At 50.7% G+C, this 16,056-nt stretch overlaps 1 long non-coding RNA gene across 1 annotated transcript in view; it reads right to left on the bottom strand.

Moving 5' to 3' along the window:
- Nucleotides 1-7,872: 7,872 nt before the first annotated feature.
- The window catches only part of LOC127393526 (uncharacterized), a 156,646-nt gene continuing 148,462 nt past the window's right edge, over nt 7,873-16,056 (bottom strand). Inside the window, exons 4-5 of the long non-coding RNA XR_007891482.1 lie at nt 8,842-8,968; nt 7,873-7,926 (exon numbers count right to left, since the gene is read on the bottom strand). This is a non-coding gene — a long non-coding RNA (uncharacterized LOC127393526). The remainder of the gene's footprint in view (nt 7,927-8,841; nt 8,969-16,056) is intronic.

Here is a 16,056-nt window from a genome sequence, read left to right on the forward strand (position 1 = left end):
AGACAGTTCCTCATGACAAAAGCTGCCCAGGAGAAGGCCCCACTCACATTTAGCCAGGGGAGATTATGCAAAAAGACTGGAGGACCCCAGCAGGGGCTGGAAAGAGAAGTGCCATGAGGTCACTGGGCACAAATAACCCTTGGGAGACTTCCAGTCCAAAGGGCCGTACTCACTTGTTGGACCAAATCAGGAATCAGCTTCCTTGCTGCACCAGGGCTCCTGCAGGCCCAGCATCTTGCAGCTGAGCCCCAAGCACCAGAGCACAGCGTGGTCCCACCTCTGTGTTGGGGGATGAAGGGAGACAAAGGCTCTACACATCTCCAGGCTGTCCAAGGAAGTGGCTGAGCCACCATCCCTGGAGACATCTAAAAAAACCAGATGTGATGCCAGGGAACAGGCTTTAGTGGTGGACGTGGTAGAGTTAGGGTAGTGGTTGGACCTGATGATCTTTTCCAACCAGGGTGATACTGTGAATCTGCAGGAAGAGAATCCCAGCTGGAGGTTTGAGCTGTGCCCACTGGGTACCTGGATCCTGGGGTATAAGAGGGAACTCAGGACTGTCCTGCACTCTGTTGCCAAACTAGCGAGATCAGCTGAGAAGAAGTGGGATCATTTTTCTCCTGGTACCAAGAGCAAAGGAAATCAGAAGGCAGGCTGTCCCAGAGAGCTCTTTCCAAAGCTCAGCACCTTGCCAGGAATGCTATGGTGCAGATTGGAATCTGAGCAGGGCAAAACCAAACCTGGAATCTGACCTGGGAATGGTAGATTTGATCCCAGAGTGAATGGACATGCAGACAAGAAACACTGGGCTTCAAAACACTGCCAGGCAACAGAATTAAAGAGCAAGTAGCTCTTCAGCTGATAGCAGAGAACAGAAAAATAATCCAGGAGTACAGGAGAGGAGAACTTTGCTGAGATTGGAATCAGACTGAAAGCTGACAGGTGAAAGGGACAGACCCTGCTGGTCAGCACCCAGCGAGAGACACTTGCACAGGTTAGTGGTGGATGGAGAATTACTGAAGAGCAAGAACAGCTCAAAGACTTTGGGACAGGTCTGAGTGGCCAAACTAATACTTTACTGGTGTTAATCAGCTTCTTCTACCTTTGCTGTTTGCTAATATGGGACAGCTCTTCATGCATGGCATCTCTTTCCTGAGCTACAGGAAAGGTGAAACATGCCTTAACAGTTCAGTGTTCCCGTTGCAGGATCAGTTGCTGAGTTACATTTAGTTATAATGAATGTTAATGGTCTGGGCCAAGTGTTTCTGGTATGTGCACTACGGAGGAAACTTCCATTAAAATACCTCAGCCAATGTTTGAGAACAAGGTTAATGAAAAATATGCTGTTAAAAGAAAACACTCTCCACTGTGCTTTGTTGTGAAGTTCCAGCAGGGCAGTGCGTGGGAGCAGGGGATTACAATCTGACCTGGGGTTTGCCTTGGTGCCTTAGAGGCGTCCTTTGTCATCCCTGGGGAAAACCATTCATGTTTGGCCAAGCTACAAATCTTCATTCCCTCTCCCTCACCTCAAAACTTCATTGACAGCAGCTCAGTGTCACAGCAGCGTCTTGGAAAAGAACGAAAGGATCAGTGCCCACAAAGACCTGGACTCACAGACTGCAAAAGCTTATAGCATTAGCAGAGGCAAGGGAAAAACAGAAGGAGGTGTGAGAAGTCCTACAGCATCCCACACAGGCTCTGTGGGTAAACTGCTTCCAAGAGCCTTGCCTTCCCTGCATGCAAATTTACCAGGCAAACAAAAATGTTTGCAGCCAGCCTGTCTTCACCACTTACCACCCACTTGCTGTTGTGTACCTGCTGTCCAGCTGGATGATGCATCAATACCTGCACTGACTTCACCCTTCATCCATTCCAGGAATACCTCTCCCCATCCCTCACCTCCCCAGCCCTCCCCACCCCCAAATTCTTTCCCCTCTTAATCCCAAATCAGACTGCTGCAACTATCTCTTGTCCAGGCTCAGATGCTTCTTGCCCAACCCCCTGAACACAGGAGAATCCAAGACCAAAGAGAATGGAGGCCCTTTCCCCTTGCTGTTTCAGCCCAAAGTGAGTAATCAGTCAATACTCTCGAGGCCATTAAGCATCTGAAGTTGACCCTCCCATGGAGGACAGAGCAATAATTACTGCTACTTTCTCATCAACTTACAGTAAGGCTCTGTGGCCAGGTTTTCTTATTATGAGCATGAAACCAAGGTATTTAAACCACCACAACAACAGTACCACCAGTACATCAAAGAGTGAGGCTGTTTGTTGTGAATGAGCTGCTTATTCTAAGAAACACTCTTGGTAAGTCAGTGGGGAGCTGGGCTGAGGGAGGCTGGGCAGTGGGGGAGAGTGGCTTGCTGAGAACTGCTCTGCTGCCAGCAGGAATTACCATCAGGAATATTACTGCAGAGGATCTATGGCTTGATCTGAAGCTCTAGGAGAGGACTGGTGTGGTGTTCAGCAGAGATCTTGCAGAAGGGAATCTGGCTTCAAGTCATTTTTCATTAATTAAAAAAAACTATTCAGGATCACTTTTGAGCACTCCCTGCTGCCCCTCCTGAACGCCCTCTTTTTCTCAGCAGGTACATAAAATAAGCTTCTGAATGGGATTTAAAACCAGCTGTACTGTCTTAAAACAACGCCCAGCATCTTCTGCCTCTGACCTGTTTGCTACCCTATGCTCTGGCCTGAGCAATTAAAAGGTTGAGGAGTACAGCAGCCTGGGTGTAATTAAATGAGGGGGCCCCAGTGGCAGAGCACTGGGAGGTCAACTGGGTGCTCAGCCTCTAGAGCTGATGCAGACTCTCTGCCAGAGATGCTGCTGTCCTGATTAGACGTGCATTAATTGAGATACCATGCTCATTTATGCAGAGGCTGGATACAGCTGCAGGAAGGATGAAAAAGGCAGAGGAAGGGGGAAGGAGAGAAGCCAGAGTGGTTCTTGGGGTGTGCAGGAGGGGTTCTGCCACTTTTCTCTCTGGGGTAAATTTTATGGGAAGGGACTCAAAATCATGACCCTGCTCCTGCCATGCTCAGTGTGAGCTGGTTCATAGCTGGGGGTGAACAGGGAAATGGCACAAAAGTGACACCCTTGAAGCCACACCAGGCAAGACATGAGGATCCCTCACAAGGAGCCTGAGGCTCTGAGAGAGAAATCCTGAACCTTGGGAGCCAGTGGGGACCACCCACTAACAGCAGTCATGATCTGGACTGCCCTTCCTTGGAAAGACCATTAGAGCTGGAAGGAACACCTGGAGAAGTCTGGTCTGTCTGAAGGAGAGAGGTGATGCTGATGGTGCAGATTTGGGAGCTACTGGGAAACACTTGGAAAATCTCCCTTGTGGCCAACACAGTCTTACAGCTCTTTACATGAGTAATAGCTGCTTCTCTGAAGCAGGCTCAGAAGACTCCTCATGGTGTGGGGCAAAACAGATCACAGTGGGATAGGAGAGTAGAATTCAGCAGGTTCTGTGGGTCAGTATTTATCTTGCACTGAAGATCTGGGCAGGCTTCCCTTTCTGGTCCAGCTTCTGTCCTCTCCTGGGAGCAGAATAGCAGCAGTGCCTGAAGAGTCAAATTCATATCCCTTTTGTGTTTCTCTGGGCTATATGGCAGGGCAGGCTTGGTGCTCCTTGCTTTCTCCTGCTCCAGCCTTTTTCTGTCCCCCTCACACAACTCTGCTCCTTCCCTTCCCATCTGGATCCAACTACCAAACAACAGGCTTTCTGCAGCACATTCCTTGCCTCTCTCACTGCTTCACAGAGGGAATAAACACATAGAGGGGGAGGTCAGAGAGAGACAAAGACATGGGTAGGTGAAAAGCTTTTTTCTTTTCCTTTCCTGAGCCCAGCTCTTGGCCTGCTTGACGTGGGCTCACAACTGCTGCACAAATACAGGAATCTTAGTGAAACCCACTGCAAAAGCCTTCAGAAACCACCCCATGAAAGCTGCTGCTCTGCCCTGCAGTAATCACAGTGAGAAGGGAAATCTTCCTGCTGTCTGAGGGACAGGGAGGATGTGCAACCCTTTGCCCTGTTCCTTAGCTTGGCAGGTATCTCACACAGCCAAGCCCCCAGTACCCTCATGTCTCAGGAGCTTTTCACATCCCTGGACCCACAGCAAGCTCCAGCATCATGTTGTTTGGGGAAAGCAGAGATTCAGGAGGTTGCATTTGTCTGGTGTGAGGCCCCAGAGGGAGTGCTCCCCTGCCACAGAGAATGCCAGGTTGGAAGGGACCTCAAGGATCATCTGGTCCACCTTTCTGGCTGGAGATCTTAATAGAAATTAAACTCCATCAACTCAGGCCCTTGGTGGGTTTAGAGAGAAAGGTCTGGGAGCTGTGGTCCACTTGGCCCGCTGTCCTGCTCTCCAACAGAGCCCTGAATCCCATGTTTCTGGGAAAGCCACCAAATATCCTGCTGTGAACATCTGAAATAACAGCCCTCAGGGACATGCAGTGACCCTTCTCAGCCCGAGGTTGGCTTTTCCCCTGAAGCACGTGGGTTTCACTCCCTTCCAGCTGATTTCTTACGCTGCTGTGAGCAGAGCTGGGCAGGAAGGACAAAGCCAGGTCCTCTCTCTCTCTGTTAACTGGAAAAGCAGCTTTCCAGGGCACTGCTGCTTTCCTCCTGCTGTGGTCTTGGCTGGGGTGTTGAGGGACAGGCTCTTCCACTGGAATTTCATGTCCTGCAAGAGCTCAGCTCAAAATGAGGAGTGAGGGGGCACAGCCTTGCCTTGGTACCAGCTGTTCCTGGGGACACCAGGAAGTCAGAGATGCTGAGGAGAGAGAGGCAGCTATACCTGGAATTTCCAACTCTCAGCTCTTCCTAAAAACATTTGAGTATTTTCCTGGAAAAAGGGGAAGTAGAGGAGGAAATGCCATTACTGCCTCCACACCCAGTTGCTTCATGATTAAGGACACTTGCTCCTATAGGGAAGACCCAGTTTGAAGCCTGTGTGACCCAACTGGACACTGATCCTGCATACTGGGAGAGCCCAGCCCTGGCCCCTGCCGTGCTGGGAGAGTGTGCTCAGGGTTTGATATTTAGTGTGCAGGAAAGAATGGACTAAAAGTGGTATCCCACTAACTCCCACTGAGTATTCTGAGGAATCCACTTGGTGAGATGATTTCTACTACATTCCTGGTGGTGCTGACTTGGAAGAGGTTAATTTAAAGCAGCAGAGTTTATGCTGGGATAATCCCAGTGGAAATTAGGGGAGGGGAAAAAGCAGGTGGTGAGTTCTTGCTTCATATATCTAATTGGGAGGCTGATAAAGCAACATCAGTGTTGAGTTAAGCACTATCCTTTAAAACAAAAAGGATGTGAATCTCTCATGCAAAACAAGCCCAGCAAAAGGGATATTATAAATCTAAGTGAAGCCCTCAAATTCTAAAGGGCTGTAAATCTAATTAAAGTGATATAAATCTAACTGAAGAAATACACTGTAAATCCAGCCAAAATCATATCCATCTAAGGAAAGCCATGCAAATGTACCAGAAACACCATAAATAAAATCAAAGCAATATATAAGAGGTAGTGGAAGCAATCTGAAACCTAAATCAAGTGATATAAATAAAACAGAATGATACAAAATTAATTAAAGTGATTTATAAAATGGACATTGGAAGAACAATCACAGCCCCCAGAAGATGAGAAGAGGTGAAGAGAGGGACCAGGGTAGGTTTATGAGCAACAAAAACACCTGCAGCTACAAAGAAAAGAAAAAAGAAGGTTAATGAGGTGCTGTGGCTTCAGGGCAAACTAATTTTTGAGGGAACCCATAAAGAAGATGGGGAGGGACTTTTCACCAGGGAGTGTAGTGAGAGAACAAGGGGTAATGGTTTTAAACTGGAAGAGGGGAGATTTGGGTTAGATATTAGGAAGAAATTCTTCCCCATGAGGGTAGGAAGGCACTGGAACAGGTTGCCCAGGGAGGTTGTTGATGCCCCCTCCCTGGAGGTGTTGAAGGGCAGGTTGGATGGGGCTTGTGCAGCCTGGGCTGGTGGGAGGTGTCCCTGCCCATGCAGGGAGGTTGGATCTAGATGCTTTCAGGTCCCTTCCAACCTTCACCATTCTGTGATTCTATCATAATCTCCAGTTGCAGAAGGGGTCAGGAGAGCTGCTCTCCTTTGAGCACAACCCTGAGTCAATCACTTCTGAGCCAAGTTACCCAAAGGGCACAAAAGCAACCTGGGGATGTTTGCATGGGGAAAATGCAATGAAGTCAAGATAACGCCAGGGCTGCTCAGGGGAACCTCAGAATCTTCCAGCCCAATATTCTGGGAGCTCCGGGGGCTGCTCAGTGAAGCAGGATTTTGTGGGAATGAGCATAATCCCCTGCATGGCTGAGCACACCCACCCCTCTCCATGGGACCTGACAAAGCAGTGGGGGCTGGGAGGGTCTGACCATGCTGAGCCTCGACCCTCCCAGCCCTGGAGAGAGCTGGGAATCACTTTAAAGGCCAAAGGAAAAGGTGAGGCACCTTTTAACCATACCCAGCAGGATGCAGAGGGGCTGCGTGCTCAGTGCTGGTGGCTGTGGGGCCACTGCAGAGCCATTAGGGTGAACTTGGGGAGGGCTGTTTATGGCTTGTCCCCTCCAGACAAGGTGACAAGAACAGAGAGGCAGCCAGCACAGGCCTGTCTGAAACTCCTTCCCCACAGTCCTGTCTGAAACTCCTTCCCCAGGGAGGCTCATTTCCATTTCAAACTTTCCTCTCTACAGTGAAGCAATAAAAAGAAAATGAAGGATGGGGGGGATTTTTTTCCCCCACTTCAGTTCTGAGCCATAAACCCCTCCTTCCCCCTTTGCCTCCCATGTTTAAAGGCAGAACTGTCCCAAATCATCTGTGTTTGCAGAGGGAGACAGTGGTTAATGGTTTTTTTTCCTCTTAAACTGGGAAAAAAAGGAATCTCACTGGCAGTTTCCATTTTCACATAAAAGAAATGCCTGAGGATCTTTCAGTTTTCCCTTTAATGATTTAATAAGTGACCTAATACAACCACAATACAAATAATTAATAAGGCTCTTGCTTGTCTTTGGAAAAAAAAAAAATAACCCATTTCAGAAAATAGCCAGTTCTACTCAAAATTCTGTTTTCCTTTAGCTGAAAGAAAGCTCTTTCTTTTCATTCTGAATAATAAAATGTCCTCAGTGAAGCTTTACAGTCGAGCTTTTCCCTTCCCATCTTACTCCAAAACAAAGTGCCATATGTTTTATCCTTACAATTTCATTTTGTGTGTGTGTGAGCTTGAAAGTCGTTTTGAGCATCTGCAGTGGTCTGAATTTCATTTTTTTTTTCCAGAGGAAAGGAAAAGATATGGTTAGTGGAAACTTACTGAAATGTAACAACCCCCTCCCAAACCCCCCAACCCCACAATCTAGGTTAGAAATCAGCCTGGAGGGAAATGCAAATATTTTTTCTTGCAGATTTGGCTGGAAATGTTTCCTATGGTTTCCTGGAACATCAATGTGAAAATGTTGGACTGATGGGCTCAATGAATCAAATGGCTGTATGAAAAAAAACCCCAAACAACACAACAACCCAAGCTAACCAAAGTATCTCTTCACTTCACCTATGGACAGATGCATTTTGTGCTGTGTCACCTAATCTTGTGTGGTCTTAAAATGAATTGAAAATAGTCTTGCCAAAGGTATTATATTCTTCTCATCAAAGCCATGAGGGGTCTAAGCATGGGGATCACCTTGAAACTGGGTTAAACCTCAGGGGATGACCAGGGGAGAGGGACTGAACAAGCCACCCTTAGCAGAGCTGGTGGTACCACACCTCTGTCTCAAGGTGCTTGCAAGCAAAACCTCCTTACCTGGAATCCAGGAGGTGGGCAGACATCCAGCAGCACTGAAATTCCAGCCCAAGTGGAAAGGAATGAGATGTGACACTTGGAATTAACAAATGAGCTGGAAATTGGAAAATAGGCCTGGTGACTAACAGCTAGATGTTCCACAGCAAACCCAGGAGGAGCTCCCCAGAGCCCTGGTTCCCCCAGCAGCCTCTGGCTTTCCTTTGGCTGTTGGGAACCCTTCTGATTATTTGAACACAGGAATAAGCCTCAGCTACAGTCTATCATGAGGGAGTAAATCATACAGGTCACAAGAGTCATCCTGCTGTGCAAGATTTGTATAATTTTACACCGAGAAGGATTTTGCCTCAGCATTTAGTCCTACTGGCCCAGGCTGCCCAGGGAAGCTGCCCCATCCCTGGCAGTGTTGAAGGGCAGGTTGGATGGGGCTTGGAGCAACCTGGGCTGGTGGGAGGTGTCCCTGCCCATGCAGGGGGGTTGGAACCGGATGATCTTTCAGGTCCCTCCCAACCCAAACCAGTCTGGGATCCTATGATATGATTGTCCCCTGAAAGCAGCTGGGAGGGACGGTGCTGGTTCCTGGGAGCACAGGGACCAGGATCTGGCTCTGGGGATTTCACAGACTGCAAATGCAAGCTGGATCCAGCCCTGGGAATTAGTGGAGATTCCCAACCAGGCTGTTTCACATCCTGTTCTTTTGCTGAGGTGGTTGCCATCAGTACTGAATAGATGCTGAAATAATCGTGGTGATAGAATCAGGAAACAAAAGCCCCAAAGCCACAGAGCACTCAGTCTGTTCTGGGGAGCTCCAGGGGGATGAGTGCTCTCCAGACCAGCCTGAAACACAGCAAAGGCACCTCAGGGCATCATGTGCCACGTGTGAAGACATGAAAAAGGGTATGAAAACCCAGCAGGCTTTGAAAAATGATGGGGAACATCACTGGTTATTATAGCAGGGTAGAAGATGAGGTTGACAATGATGACAAACAAGATTTTACCCACGGTTGAGTACCTCTGGGGTTAGAGCTCTGTCTTTGTGCTGCCTGTTCACAGCACTTGGCCACTGGGATCCTGGTTCTTCCCTGAGAAGCCCAGGTCTTCCTTCATAAGTGTAGTAAGTGAGGAAATGATTATCCAACCTGGAGAGATGGATTTAATGAGATGAGGTTAAAGCAGAGAAACTCAGCGGTCTGCTCCACCTTAGAGGGGGCTAAGGAGCTGCCTGAGAAGGCAGGTGAAGGGGAATGGTACCTTTCCTTCCTCCCCAGGGAAGGCTGCAAGCTCCTGTGCAGGAGGAGTGTCACCTCCCCTCCACTTTCTGCAGTGAAGCTTCAGAGGGAGGAGCAGACCTGGTTCAGGTGCAGGTCCTGGTGCTGGCTTCACCAGCTGGTCCCAGCTCTTGACATAAAACCAGTTGCAAGTCTTTGCTGGGTGCTGCCAGAGTGTCATCAAACCAGAGATGACAGAAAGAGACTCCCTCCCCTGCCCGTTCCTGCAGTCCCTCCTGCAGGTCCCAAACCCTGGCTCCAGCTCCCTGGTGCCATTATCCCAACATGTGGCTCCTGGAAATAGTCCCTCCTCCTTCATCTCAGTCTTCCTAGCTCGAGGTCCTCCAGCCTGATGTCCCTGCAGGCAGGGAGATGGAGACAGGCCAAGGGACAATCTGTTCCTCATTGAGGTCATCCTGCAGCTTGTGCTGATGTGGCGTTTGGGGGATGGAGAGCTAAAAAATTCTCTTCCTCGCTTGGCCTCAGTTTTCCAGCACTGCTGGGGGACTGATAAAGTGTGAAAAGCCAGCAAAGGAAACTTAACTCTTCCAGGTAACCCTTTACACCCCCCACCTCCACCCCCTCATCCTGCTCCCAGTCTAGTGGCTAAAAAACCACAGCAACTCACTGGCTGGGCACAGCACCAGGACTCTAGAGGAATATTTTCCATCTTCCTAGGAGGTCCTTCCTTGTCTGGTTTTCTCTCTCCCCCAGCTGTTTTGGAGAAGGGGCTCTTCCCCCTCCTAAGCTCCCAGAGCCCCCCCATGCTGAGAAATTCTCCTTCCCTACAGCCCAGTCGAGTTGCTGTGTCATTTTAATGACCCAGCTTCCCGTGCAGCTGCCCAGCTCAGACAGCTTCTCAGATTCTGGTGAAAAATCCCAGCTGTCAGAGTTTCCTGTTGCTCTGCCTTCCCCCATTCACCCCTCCACTCAGGAGGTGGGGAAAGCAGGAATGCAAAAGCTGAGAAACCTTCAGAGCTGGAAAGTTGTTTGTTGTTGTTTTTTTTTTTTCTTCCCTCCAGTGCATCAAAGGGATGATGCTTGTGCCTTTTCTGGCAGAAGGGAGAAATCAGCAGCACCTTTTAAGAAGCTACCTGATCCCAAATCTGAGAGCTCCCAACCCTCCCTCATGAAAGAGCTGGGCTCTGAATTGCAGCTAACCCAAAGTCTGAAGAGCTTTGCCTCAAGCTGTTACTCTGGAGTTCAGGATATGGTTTTTTTTCAGTCACGTTGTGGAGTAAAACCAGAGCCCAGCCCCTCAGATAGTGATTCATGGAAGCAGAGAAGTGTGAAAGAAAACAGAAAGGGGGCATGAGAGCTGGAGTAAGGCAGCTGCCACTGGGAAGTCCCCCTTGTTTGCCCAAGGGACTGTGGCATGAGCTTGGCTAAGGACAAAACAAGATGGTCCTCTTTGCATCTGCCCTGACAGCTAATTCCAGGGCTGCAAGGCACCCAGAGTGCCCAGGCTGAGGGAACACATCCCACTGCTTGCAGGGCACCCTGCAAGGGAGGCTGCAGCCTCCTGGGATCAGTTCAGCAGCTCTTAGCACCCCAGGAGGAATCACATCATATTCCCTTCACAGCTCTGAGGGCAGGATTGCAAGGAAACAAGAATCCCTGACTGGGACGGAGCCACAAAAAGGGTTAGGGCACTCTTGTCTGTGTTAGTGAGAAATGAGAGAGATTCTGCTTGAGATCAGAGGCACTAATGGCAGCAGGAGGGGGGCAGAGCCTGATGCTTTGTGCTCTGCCTGTTGAGAGCAGAGGCAGGAGAGCAGCAGCTCAGGAAGCAGATGCTGTGCACTGGCGGGGTGCACAGAGGGGACCCACCCCTGCAAGCATGCTCAGAAACCACTTTTGCAACAGGGGGGCTGGGTTAATGGGGAAAGCTGCACCCCCTGGCATGCCAGGCAGCAAAGCCTGGGGTGTGAAAAAGGAAACTCCCCCTCCTGCTCAGTGACACTGCTGGTTGCTGCCCCAGGGACCAGCTGGGGGGCTGCTCCAGGCACCCAGCACTAGGAGCTTCCCTGGTCCTGACCAAAAGCTGCTCCCATGGGAAGAGGCCAGGCCAGCCCAGCTGCACCAAAGGATGAGGAATGACCCCTGTTCTCCAGCTCCAGGAAACCATCCCACTGGTTTATGATTCACAGTGACGGGAGAGGAGAGGCTGGTACGTGCATGTAGCCTCTTGCGTGCTAATCACAGCTGAGGATGGAGCTGGGGGAGGTGGGAAGTGTAAAGGGATGAATTCCCATTCCCTGGAATGAAGAGATCCAGACAGTCCGCTGAGTCAGCACAGGGTCAGCAGGGTGAGGCCAGACAGGCTTTAATTCCCCCAGCAACTGGCTCTCAGCTGGTGCCTTCCCACCACCCAGCTCAGCCCCTGGCACAGGAACCCCACGGAGCAGGGGAGCTGGCTTATCCCTTGGCCTCCCTTTCTCACCGTAACCTTAGCTGGAGCCCTTCCCCACAATCACGTGGAGAACGTGGCTCTGTTTCAAGGGACAAAGTGCAGGAGTTTCTCATTAACAGAGAATGAAAGCTGCCTGCTGTGATCCAGCTGCTGGAACTCCGTCGGAGGAGGGAGGAAAAAACGCTGCGGGGGGAAGGAGGAGGTAGGAAAGGAAATCAAACAAGCACAACCACCTTGCACAACCAAGAGCTCTGAGCACTGCCCCCGTGTTCCCTTCCCTGTGTTGAGCCCATGCTGACCCCAGTAATCATATCCTGGAGAGGACATTGTCCTCCTTGAGCCTCTGGGGGGACCAGAGTTGCCATGGCCTTGGCTTCAGTGTAACGCCCAGCAAAACTTCTCTGGACACACAACATCCAGCTGGGACTTCCCTGGCTTGCCCAGCCACCTGCAGGCCACCCCTCAGTGCTTGGAGCAGGAAGAGAGCACTGCCTTCCCAAGGTATTTAGGAGCAAGGAAACTCAGCAAAGAGGAAAGGTGGGAGAATGGGAAGTGGTTCCTCCAATGTTTACATCTCCTCCTCTTCTGCCCCCCAAAAATGAAGAAACTGAGAGTTGATTTCCCTGAGGCAGCTCCCAAAGAATTTACCCGGCATTCAAAGGAAAAGGCCTCTTTTTTCCCACCTACAGACTTGGCTGGAAAATCAGCCTCTCACTCTACCAGAGGGAAAAAAAAAAACCATATTGTTAGTGAGATCCCACCACTGCCAAGCAGGCAGACCCACGTGGGCCAGGGCTGGGAGTAGGAGTGAGACAGGCAGGGAGTAAAGTGGCCCTTTATCTGGTGCCTGGGCTGGGGGTGATGCATAGTTAGCATAACTGGAAAGGTCAAGCTTCATAACAGCCTGAAGAAGGGGATCTGCCTTCTGGGGAGTCCTGGGGAGGGATAAGGAGGAGCACCTGATGAGCAGACAGGTCCCTGACTTGCACAGGGCTCTTGCACACTGCAGGGAAAGGAGGGCTGGTGGTGGGACGTGCTCTGGGCATCACACAGCCTGGTGAGAGGATGGGAGAGCTGCCCAGCCAGCCTCCTGGGGCAGCTGCAGATTCCCAAGCCGTGGAGGTGAAGGAACAGAGAGGGAAGAGGTGCAGGTGGGGAACTGGGTGGCTGTGGGAGGGACAGGGTGACAGCACAGGGCAGGAGGGAAAACACTGAGTCCAGATAAACAGGAGCACTGTTTTCCTCCTACTGCATTGGCTCAGCACCAGGGAAATCCAGTCCCAGGGGAACTGTGTTTGTTTGTGATTGTTTAAGGTGAAAAGAACCAAACTGTTTTCCTTTTACCCCCAACACACACATTCACTTGCTGGCACTTTGTGCAGCAAGCTAATCTAAACTGAGCAAGGACCTGCCAGCATCTGCTGCAGCTTCCCTGATCCTCCCCTCCTCAGGGGAAGTTACAGAGAGTAGAATCATCCTTGTCTTGCCCTCCCAGCAAACGCCTCTGCCTTCCCCCAGGAGGAGGTGGTGGTGGTGTTGGGTGGCATACTGTTCCCTTCCCAGCTCCTGGTAGAACCTCTTGTTGAGGGTGAAGGGCAGGTTGCTGGAGACAAAGCCCTGATCCTATTGCCATGGAGATGTTAATTCAAGCTGAGTTCAAAGGAAATTGCTCCAGCTAAAGCTAACAAGCCTGGCAGGAAAGCCCTGCTGTCAGTTGAAAGAGGCCAGCTTCTCGTAAAAAAAGGGGAAAGGAGGTGGGGTCAGAAAGAGGGGCCCCCGTTCAAAACACAAGCTCCAAACAGACACAGGCCTGTTCCCTGCAGAGCCTCCCCCCCCCACCAAAGTCACCAGCTGTGAAGCAAGCCAGAAGATGCCAGGCAGTCCTCCCATGCCTTACAGCAACAGCAGCAGGGAGACAGGGGATGGAGGAGGTAGGAGAGGAGCCTCCCCAAGCCAGGGCAGATGTGGTGGGCATGCACTCAGGCTGTCCCAGCTCTGCTGCTGGATCCTCCCTAACCAGGACATTCTGCTGTGGTTTATGCTGATGAGGAGAACAAGCCCAGGTCCCGGGCAAGGCTGGCTGTCTCCTGCCACACACCAGCAAACACTGGAGGTGGGGTGGGGAGGGGAAAGGGAACCCTTGAAGCTGGTGGCAGAGCTGTCACGCAAACCTGAGATGCACCTTGTGATAACCAACACCTTCCTGGTGAGACTGCAAGGGACTGCTGGAGGAAAGGACAGCGAAGGGCAGGGCAGCTCTTGCCTAGCTTGTCACTGAGGTCATTCAGGTTTTTGTGTGGCCAAAGCAGTTTCAGGTTTTAAGGGAAGTGTTAAGCTTGGTGTAATGATTAATCCTGGCTGGGAAGGCCTGTAGGCTGGTTTGATACCTGATGTTCATGCCTGGTGTTTGGGGAATGCTCTGTCTCTGAGAGCTGGGGGTGGATATTCACAGCCCCTCTGAGGATGGGTGGGACTGACTGGTCATTATTTGGCCCGTACGGAGCATCTGGAGGGAAGGCAGGTGTGCTCTGCCACCCAGACACGTCCCTGAAGTGACACTGAGGAGGGGACTTGGAGAGGTGTGAGAAAGGCAGAGGCCACAGTCTGGAGTGGACAGGAGAGGGTGCAAAGCTGCAAGGTCAACAACCAGCTTTGGAAGAGACGATGAAGCAACCAGCTGCCAACCCCCCTCCCCTGCCCTGCAGGAGCACTTTGAACATCTCCTACCCTGAGTCAGAGCAGGAGTGGGCCTGCTTAGTGCAAGATTTGGAGAATTATGAGCAGCCCAGCTTAATATTAGAGGCATTAATTGTGTTTTTTTTTTTAAAAAAAAAAGAAAGAACAAAAACCCCAAACTCAGAACAGACTCTTCCAATGGAACTATCTTCTCATCTTTTCCTCCAGTGCCAAGAGGTGAAGCAGGCACTGGAGTCCAACTGCTCCCTGCCAGCCAGAGAGGAAGTTCTTGGCTGTACCAGAAACTCCTGGCTGGCAAAGAAAGCTCCACTGCCACTGCTGGACCCTGAGGTGCCTGCAGCAAGGGGCTAGCAGCACAGCCCCCCTCCTCTTCCCCCCTTCCCATCTCCATTGCTGCCTTTGCTGCTTCTCTGCAGCCCCTTCCTTCTCCTGCAAGCTCACCCTGCTCCTGGGGACAGGGAAGGGGCAGGGAGCAGGGAGCAAGCACCGTCAGCCAGTGAGTCCTGCGGGTCCCACAGCCCACTGGTTTAGCAAGACTTGGGCCTTCTCCCACCTCTTCCTTTTCTTTCATCTTCCCCTGCTTCCAGGCTGTAGCTGGAGGCTGCAGCTGCTACAAAACCAGGAGAAATTTGCTCACGGACAGCAAAGGAGAGGCTTCCCACTAATCAGAGCAAGAAATGCTTTCTCTCTCTTCTTGACTTTTCCTCTACTTCTCTCATTGTGCTTTCTGCCTTTTCCTGCCACCTCGGACTGCTTTCCTTGCCAGCTGGCTCCTCTCCTCCCATGTCCCTGCTGAGAGCATCAGGGGCTCCCTCCTGAAGCAACGCTGACTTTTGGCCTGCTCAGGAACGTGCCTGAGCAAGAGGAGAGAAAGTAAGGAAAAGGGGAAGGACAGACTCGGGTTACTCTGAGCTGTTAGGGCAGCCAGAGAGTGAGAGAGCATGGAATGAAGTGGAGGAGGTGGCCTGAATATGCTGGGGCTGGAAATAACAGCAGTGATACTTGGCATCTCTTCCAGCCTGGTTCATCTTTGCACCGTGATGCCAGAGATGGGGTCACAGCCACAAACACACAGCCCAGTGGTGGGAGAGCCAAGAGCAGGACCCAGAAACTGGACTCTGGCCTGCACTGCCTCTTCAGAGGCAATTAGGAAAGCTCCAGCTGCTGAAGGGCATTGCTGCCTCCAAGCTGATCAGCAGCACTACTTCTCAGAAACCCTGTCTCCTCCTCCAGGGAAATGATCATAGAATCATAGAATGGAATAATGAAATGGTTAAGGATGGAAGGGACCTTAAAGATCATCAGGTGCCAACTTCCCTGCTATGGGCAGGGGCACTTCCCACTAGCCCAGGCTGCACAAAGGAGAAACTGTATTAGGAGAAATTGTATCACACACTCCCTTCCTTGAAATAGCTCAAGCTTCGTCTAAAGCAACCTAGAAAGGTTTTGTAGCTTTTCCCCCACACTCTATCCACAAGCTGGATTATTTTAGAAAGGAGAAACAACTACTCCCTCCCAGGAAGCCACAACTTAATTTTCCATTTGTGTGTAGCCTTAACACTTCTGCAAAATAGGCTCTGACATGGTGCTGAGAAGTGAGGTGGCATTTCCGTAATCATCTACAATAATCTCTGCCCACCTCATCCCCTTTTGAGTCGCAGGTATCGAGTGCTCTGCTCCTGTGATCATGCTGAGGTGACACGGATTCATTAAAATTCCTGATGAAAGATCTGTGATTTCCTCCACTCTTCTAGAACCAGAGGGGAGAAGGTATTTCCCTACCTCCCCTCCACCAGAAAGCAAGCTCTGAGCTTTGTTTCTACCAGGAACTTGGCAATTTCCCTTTTGA

Source organism: Apus apus, chromosome 22 (assembly GCF_020740795.1).
Source record: "Apus apus isolate bApuApu2 chromosome 22, bApuApu2.pri.cur, whole genome shotgun sequence".
NCBI classification, from domain to species: Eukaryota; Metazoa; Chordata; class Aves; order Apodiformes; family Apodidae; genus Apus; species Apus apus.